This window comes from Ascaphus truei, chromosome 18 (assembly GCF_040206685.1).
Source record: "Ascaphus truei isolate aAscTru1 chromosome 18, aAscTru1.hap1, whole genome shotgun sequence".
In the NCBI taxonomy this organism is placed as follows: Eukaryota; Metazoa; Chordata; class Amphibia; order Anura; family Ascaphidae; genus Ascaphus; species Ascaphus truei.
In genome coordinates, this window is record NC_134500.1 from 31,432,649 (window position 1) to 31,441,769 (window position 9,121).

The following is a 9,121-nucleotide window of genomic DNA, read 5'->3' on the forward strand; positions in this document are numbered from 1 at the left end:
GAGGCATCCAAGGAATCACTAAACTAGAGTACTAACGTCTAAACATTCGTTTAGTCCCCCAGGATTGAGAGTGCCCAATTGGTGAATCCAATAGGATTCCCGCCTGCAGAGCGTCTTGAACCGGTCGCCTCCTAGAACACAAGGAGAAATGGTCTCTATTCCCATAATTTGCAGGGTCTTGGGATTCTGTTGATGAAATAATTTAAAGTGTCGAGGGACACTGTGGTTATTGAGACCCTTAATAACATTTCTCCTATGTTCTAGGAAGCGAGTTCCCAGAGTCCTAGTGGTTCATCCAACATATTTCAGACTACAACCGCACTGTATAAGATACACAACATAAGTGCTGAGACAGGTGATAGAGCTACTGATGGCATACGTGGTACCCCTCATTGGAGAACAAACATGAGTTTGATTCAAAAGATGCCTGCACGTAATCCATCGACTGCGGCCACAGGGATGGTTACCCAATGGTCCCTTCTGTTTTGCAGTATCACAATTAGAGGAAGACTTAAGCCTAGTGGGAGCTAGTATGCTTTTTATACTTCTCGCTTTCCTATATGTAACAGTAGCTCTATCCGGCAGGATAGGTCCTAGATAAGGATCACACTTTTGGATGACTGGTTGTAGGTGATAATGAATCTTACAGTCGACCTCTCCATCTCTGAATGCATTACTGGGGTGTCATAACCTAAACGTTTTCCTCTCTGTTGTTAATTTTGTTTATTTTTTGATTTCTCAAGTAAAATTGATCTAGCAATGGAACTCCCCTTGCTGAGAGAGTCGGACACCACGACGGGATCATATCCCTTGGAAAGAAACTTCTTCCCAAGTGTGACCGACTGGTTTTCAAAGTCAACATCCCTTGTGCAGTTCCTACGAATTCTGTGGAACTGCCCCAAGGGAATATTGTTGAGCCAGTGTTTATGATGGTTGCTGGACGCATGGACGTAGCTATTCACAGACACAGACTTGAAATGTGTGGTGGTAATAATATTCAAGTCTGTGTCTATGCTCAGGGCCAGATCCAGAAAGACAGTAGACAAGTTGTTAATATCAAAAGTAAATTTGAGTCCAAACGAGTTGTCGCTGAAGGAGCTCAGGATATCGTATAGAACCGACTCCTCTCCATCCCAAATTATAATGATGTCATCTATGAAACGGCCATAGTATACGAGACCCGCTCCAAGTGAGGTGTTCTGCCACACATGGGATTCTTCCCAGTGCCCCATAAAGAGGTTGGCATAACTGGGAGCGAATCTCGTACCCATGGCCGTTCCACAGATTTGCAAGTGAAAATCATTTTCAAATAAAAAATAATTGTGCGTGAGAATGAAGTGGATACTTTGCAAAATAAATCGCCTGTGTTTGTCTGGAAATAGTGAATCCTTGTCCAACCAATATTTGATTGCCTCTAACCCCTTGGTGTGTTCGATGCAGGTGTATAATGATGATACATCACATGTTGCCCATAGATAGGTGGATTTCCACCTAATATTGGAAATGGAGTCGATGACATGGAGTGTATCCTTAACATGGGACCTCAGTGCAGTTACATAGGGGTGGAGAAAGTAATCTACATATTGTGATAGGGTCGATGTCATCGACTCCACGCCCGATACTATGGGTCTACCAGGGGGATTGGACAAGGATTTGTGCACTTTGGGGAGGTGATAGAAAATGGGAGTGCGTGGATGTGAACAAAACAAAAATTTGAATTCCACTTTAGAAATAATACCATCACCCAGTGCAGATGTGAGGAGCTCCTTCAGCAACAACTGGTAAGTGTCAACTGGATCGGATTCCAACAAGGTGTAGGAGGCCGAGTCACCCAGGAGTCTGCGTGCCTCTGTGAGATAAGCAGATAGGTCCTGGATGACTATGCCCCCCCCCTTGTCGGCCTGTCTGATAACTATATCATGGTTGATCTTGAGCCCGCCCAATGCGCCCAGCTCGCCTTTTGTTAAATTGGGGTTGAATTTGGTGGATTTGGCACACATGGACTCAAAGTCACGTAAAACCAGGCTGTAGAACGTATCCACAAATCCGCCCTTGGACTGGTATGGGAAGAAGACTGATTTCGGTCTAAAAGGTGAGTGCAAAATATTGCAATCCTCATCTAAATCTCCCTCCACATACCTGGTCGGATTGGTGGACCGCTCAAAGTTGTCAAGAGCACAGCGCGGGAGGCCCCAGATAGCTCGCGCATGCGCGAAGATGAGTCTGCCAGCCCCCAGGGTGCATAGGGGCAGAGACACCTGACGCCAGGGAGCCAATAGGGCTGAGGGATTTGCCAGGGAACAGATGGATACATTTCGCGGGGTTTTGCAGCTACGCAGGCAGTCAGGATCCGGACCAGCTAGGGGTAAGAGGTGGATGCAGGGGTCAGTGACCCTCTGCATAGGCCAGCAGCCCCCAAGGTCCCAGTTAGGTCCTGAGCCACCTAGTAGCTTGTGGAGCTTAGGGACAGGCCCTAGATAGGGACACTGCCCCATTATTTGGTCGAGTAGTCAGGGACACAGTGCTGAAGCCGTGCGGCCCTGCGAGGTGGGTTCTGGGCTCAGAACACCACCAAAGACCCTAAGACTAGGAGAGACATTGTTCGCGCTGGACTTTCAACCCACGCGGTGTGGAGGACAACGTCGGATCGTGCGGATTGATATTGCGGTACCCGTGGCTGGAGCCCGGGCAGGTAACCTGCAACTCACGTGCACCAACCAGGCCTATCACCAAACATAGTGGCTGCGCAGTCACACACACATATGCACAGTGGTATTTGACTCTGGGAGTGCGAGACATTTGGGTGGGGGTTACTGGACACAGGGTGGGGTCACACTGTGGGAGGTTAGCGTCCGCCGTGACGCCTAGAGGTGGTAGCGTCCGCCGTGACGCCTAGTGTGGTTAGCGTCCGCCGTGACGCCTAGTGTGGTTAGCGTCCGCCGTGACGCCTAGTGTGGTTAGCGTCCGCCGTGGCGCATGTTGATTTGTGTTGATATATGTTTGCTATGCAGTAAAGCCAGTCCTGTTTTACATTTGCTCGCTTTGTGTGGTTGTTTCCTGTGAGGGCCTCCTCCCACTCCGTTGGGATCCCTCCCAGGTGGAGGCGTTGCACCAAGAGATGTATAATATGTATGTACCCCAGGTTCCCCAAGCGGAGGCTTAGGCTCCTGAGAGCCACACAGGTTGCACAGCAGGTAGTAGCGGCTGTATTCATAGGGAATACCCGTTACATTTGGAGGCGCTGCTGAGAGAGTCCTGGGGTGCCCCACTTTGTAGTACCGTTACCCTGTCAGTCAGCATGTCTGCGCTCACGCCCAAACAAGTGGCCGTCTGGGCCGAAAAGCTAGGAGAGCTTCTGCGACACGTGGTCGCCGTAGACGGAGTGCCTGCTGATGTCTCCATGTTTACTGTCTGCAGCGCAGTAAGGACATTACCTGGTCTGGCGGACTCCCGCCTCATCAGCAAGCACTATGACATTGACCGGCAAGAGAACACCCTATTGCTAGCCACTGAACAAGCTATACTTCCTGATAGAGGCCCACGAGTAGTGTATCTACCAGAGACATTGCCGCAAGGGTGCCCTCTAATTTACCCGGGAACTGTTTCCAGTCACGTCACTTCCCTCCCCAGACATGAGGGTTGGGACGACAGAGATATGGCCGCCAGTACACCCATCCGATCAGATATATTCCTACCCAGAGTGACCTTCTCTTCAGATGCTAGGCAAGGGGTCACCAGTTGGGCCGGCAGCCCGGCAACATCACCGGTTACTAACCGGTCCGTGAACAGTTCTACCCCAACCCCTAACAGGCAGCGAGCAGCGATAGCCAGTGGCTCCGACAATGACGGCTCCCTGTTAGGAGTGACATTCCCGCAGCTAGTGGAAGCGATAACTACGTCCGCTCAAGCCCAAAATTATAGGAAATTGAAGGCGTTCTCAGGAACGGTTCCTGTCCCCACAGGCGAAGAAAGTATCGATTCTTGGAAGGAGCACACCCTCAAGGTGATCGACGAATGGCCCTGCTCTGAAACGGTCAGACGGCAGAAAATCCTGGAAAGCCTACGACCCCCAGCGGCCACCATGGTCAGTGCACAGCGTGACCAAGACCCTGATCTCTCTGCTCACCAGATGGTAGACTTGTTAGTCCAGATCTATGGCAAGGAGGAAGAGGAGAGCGGGCTGTGGTTCAAATATTACGCTCTCAGACAGAAGGAGAAGGAAGACCTGTCCGACTTCCTACAACGCATCCAGCTGGTCCTGTGGAAATTGCGAACTTGCGGCCTCATCCTATCTTCAGAGATGGACGAATATCGACGCAAGCAGTTCCTCCGAGGGGCCATCCCCACGCATCACATCGTGATCATGATCAGATGCTCACTAAAGGAGGGACCTCCCCCTACCTTCATGGACATTCTGGGGATCGTAAAAGAGCATGAGGCCTATACCAAGCTGCATGCAGGCACCAAGGTCAGAGATTCTCCGGCCGGTGACACCCCGGGAGCCTCCGCTCGCCGGACCAAGACACCTGTTAAAGAGGAAGATGCGCCACCCAAGTCGCCCTCAACGAAAGGGCGGGCTTCGGGGAGATCCTCCCCCACTTACCCAAGACGACTGGACCGCAAGGACGTCGTCTGCTATAACTGTGGACAGAAAGGCCATTTCTTTAGAGAGTGCCCTAATGAAGTCACCCAAGAAAAGGAAACGCCCAGTAAAGGAAGCTCGGCCAGGGCTATGATCTGTCAGAGGCAGACCTCAGAAGCCAAAACTACCGAGGCCACCCCCACGCCTTCCGAAGCCCCTCCTGACCTGAGCCCAAGCGAAGGAACTCCAGGGGGAGATGGTTACTGTCAGGTGGGCCCTTCGGCCATCGTACGTGTGGTAGTAGAGGGAGTCTATGCTGCTGCTCTATTGGACACCGGGTCTCAAGTGACCATAATATACCGGCACTTCTACGACCAGCACCTGAAGCATTGTCCCCTTCGGTCGGCGGAACATATGAAGGTGAGGGGGTTGAGCAACGAGGATTACCCTATCGATGGGATTGTGAGCGTTCAACTGGAGATACTTCAATTGAATACCGGCAAGAAACATCCCATGCATGTGGAGGCAATGGTGTGCCCAAAGCCTCAAGGACAGTGTCAGTACCCGGTCATCCTGGGGACAAATACGGATATAGTATGAGCTGTAATCAGAGCCTACTTGAAAGAGACTAATGAATTGCCAATGGCCAATACACGCCTGGTTCCTGTACTGAGAGAGGAGTGCAACCGAGTATATGCCCTAGAGCGTCACGGGGACCTCTACAATCGTCAACGCGGACTGACGACCATTTCATCAGGGGGAGTGAAACGCCTGGCCGTCTGGTGCTGTTATCCGGATCGGGAGGAGACCGATCATCTGTTCTCTCTGGAGAGTGACCCTGAGGAAGAGATCCAGAGAGGATATAGGGTAATACCTGAAGTAAGAGAGTGGGCGACCCGAATTCCTCCCCGAGCCTATGTGTATATTCAAAACATCTCTCCATTCCCAATGGACATCGATGTGGGACAAAGTCTGGGCGGTATATACCCCGTCAGCCCCGTAGAAACAGCGCCCCAGGTGAACGCCGCTGCAGTAGGTGAGCAGTTAGTCGACCTGGACTTCAACTTCGGAGACTCGACTCTGCCAACTGAGTGGAAGGGTTGACTGACGGCCAAGCTGAAGGAAAGAAGAACAGTATTTTCTACCAGTGATGGGTGTGGGCCGCAGCCGCAGCACCCAACACACTATTAGGCTGAGTGATGCCACTCCGTTCCGTGAACGTTCTCGTCGTATCGCCCCCAGGGATGTGGACGATGTAAGGGATGTCCTGGAGGAGATGAAGACCGCTGGAATACTGACGGAGTCGCGGAGTCCTTATGCCTCGCCCATAGTGGTAGTAAGGAAGAAGAATGGATCTGTAAGATTGTGCGTCGACTATCGAACGCTGAATAATCGTACGGTACCTGACCAATACAATCTCCCTCGTATTGAAGAGATCCTGAATGCTCTGAACGGGAGCCAATGGTTTAGTGTGCTCGATTTGCGGTCCGGGTACTACCAGGTACCCATGAGTAAAGAGGATCAGGAAAAGACTGCCTTCGTCTGTCCTCTGGGCTTCTACCAGTTTACGCGTATGCCCCAAGGTATATGTGGAGCCCCTGCTACCTTCCAGAGGCTGATGGAAAAGACGATAGGGGACATGAACCCTCGGGAGTGTCTGGTTTACCTGGATGACATCATTGTCTTCGGAAAGACCTTAGAAGAACACGAGGAGAGGTTGCTGAAGGTGATAGATCGTCTTGGCCAAGAAGGATTGAAGCTATCACTCGACAAGTGTAGGTTTTGTCATACCTCGGTGGCCTACGTGGGACACATCGTGTCTGCCCAGGGGATTGCTACTGACCCAGCCAAAGTAGAAGCGGTGGTGAACTGGCCGCGTCCCGATAATGTCATGGAGCTGCGGTCCTTTCTAGGGTTCTGTGGGTATTACCGTCGGTTCGTGGAAGGGTACTCTAGCCGAGCTAAACCCCTGAACAATTTGCTGAAAATATACCCTGAAGATACTGGGAGAAAGGCCACGTCGGCCCGTCAACCGTTTGGCGATAAGTGGACGGCTGAGTGTGAACGGGCCTTCCTGAATTTGAAGAAAAGCCTGACTGAAGCCCCAGTGCTTGCATATGCTGACCCAGAACAACCGTATGTCCTGCATGTGGATGCCAGTCTCAATGGACTGGGCGCGGTCCTGCATCAGAAGCACCCCGAGGGTCTTCGGCCTGTAGCCTACATCAGCCGCAGTCTGACACCCAGTGAGCAGAAATATCCGGTGCACAAGTTAGAGTTCCTGGCTCTCAAATGGGCGATCACGGAGAAACTTCACGATTACCTCTATGGTGTTACGTTTGAGGTAAGGACCGATAACAACCCCCTCACGTATATCAATACTTCTGCCAAATTGGATGCAGCCGGACACCGATGGCTGGCGGCACTATGTAACTACCGATTCTCCCTGAAGTACAAGCCAGGGCCTCTGAACATTGGGGCCGATGCTCTATCACGATGACCAGGATTGAGTGCTATCCCTGATGATGATGAATGGGAAGAGATCCCCGGACCTGGGATGCGAGCAATGTGTAGTATAGCGGCCGTCATCAATGATCAGGTCGCATTCTCTGAACTAAGAGTTGCCGATTCGTTAGGGTGCCAGTCGCAGGCGATCCCTGCTGCCTACTGCGACCCCGCCGGGATGAACATAACCCAGGACAAAGTCATAAGATGGAAAGACTTAGTGGACTATCAATTAAGAGATCCAGTAATCAGCATCATCCGACAAGCCGTTCAGCGGAAGAACCCCGCTCTATTGAAGAGTGCTCCCCGAGATCTGGTCGCGTTACTCATGCGTGAGGTGGACAAGTTCGAGATAGATAATTGTTTGCTCTATAGGGTAGTCCAATATCATAACCACCCTGATAGGCGACAACTAGTTCTACCCCAAAATTTGAGATATATGGTGTTGAAGTCTCTACATGATGAACACGGGCATCTCGGTGTAGAGAAGACTTTTGGGCTAGTCCGAGACCGGTTTTTCTGGCCCAAGATGCGGGAAGCGGTGGAGCAACACTGCCGCCGTTGTTCCCGGTGCGTTCAACGCAAGACGTTACCTACCCGAGCGGCTCCCATGGCCCATCTTAAGAGTTCTGGTCCAATGGACCTGGTGTGTATGGACTTCCTGTGTATCGAACCTGATAGTCGAGAAATCGGTAATGTGCTGGTCATCACGGATCATTACACCCGCTATGCACAGGCCTTCCCCACAAAAGACCAGAAGGCTATCACGGTCGCGAAAGTTCTGTGGGAAAAGTTCTTCGTTCATTACGGCCTTCCAAACCGACTTCACTCCGACCAAGGGCGAGATTTTGAGAGTACTCTGATCCGAGAATTACTTAAAATGCTGAACATCGCCAAATCCCGGACGACTCCGTACCACCCTGAAGGAGATGCTTTACCTGAACGATTCAACAGGACCCTGTTGGACATGCTTGGAACTCTGAAGGGAATGCAGAAAGCAGAATGGAGTCGTCATGTAGAAACTTTAGTACACGCGTACAACTGTACTCGCCATGAGTCCACTGGGTTCTCCCCGTACTTCCTCATGTTTGGGCGGGAGGCCAGACTTCCAGTAGATGTGCGTCTTCGAGTATCAACGGACGGGATACTCAATACCACTCATTTTAAGTACGTGCAAAGGCTAAAAGACAGTCTGCAACAAGCTTACCAACAGGCTGAGAAGTCTACAGCCAAACTGAATGCTGGTAACAAGAGACGATATGACAATAAAGTCAAGTATCGAGAGTTACGTCCTGGGGATGCAGTGTTACTTCGTAATTTGGGAATCCCCGGAAAACATAAACTGGCGGACCGGTGGAGAGATGGCGTGTATGAGGTGGAGTCACAGATGCCTGGCCTCCCGGTTTACCGCATCAGAGACACCGATGGCCGGGTAAAGGTTTGGCATCGTAATCACCTTCTCCCCATTCCCCAAGTGGGAGATGAAGAAGAGGAACTACAAACCACACCGCTCAACGGTGAGTTCGATCTATCAGAGGTGGGTCAAGAGACTGTAACTAACGAGACTCACTCTGAAACTCCGGAAGACCCTATGGAGAGACCCTCTCAAGGGGACCATCCCGCAGAAGGGGCATCTCCCGAAGGAGCTATGGGTAAAGGGCCCCGTAGGCCAATGCCTACTAAGGTGGCACCAACAGGCCAGCCTTTGGATCCACAGAGCCCGTGTTTTGTACCCTCAGAGACATTTCTCCCCTCAAGGGAAGAGGCTAGGCCTCAGGACTATGCTTATTACTCCCCCGAGGGAGTTGCCGAAGAACAACTCCGACGGAGTCAACGAATTAGGTACCCGCCAACTAGGGTTACTTACGATCAAATGGGGGCACCCCATTATGAGGCTCAGCAGTGTTCTCGTAGTAAGATACAGTCTGTTAGATCTCTACAGATCAGGTCCTTCTAGGGCAAGTAAAACCTTTTCTCCCGGGAGCTACTGAAACGCAACAGATATGGGATGCTTTCAATTAGCGTAGCATATAC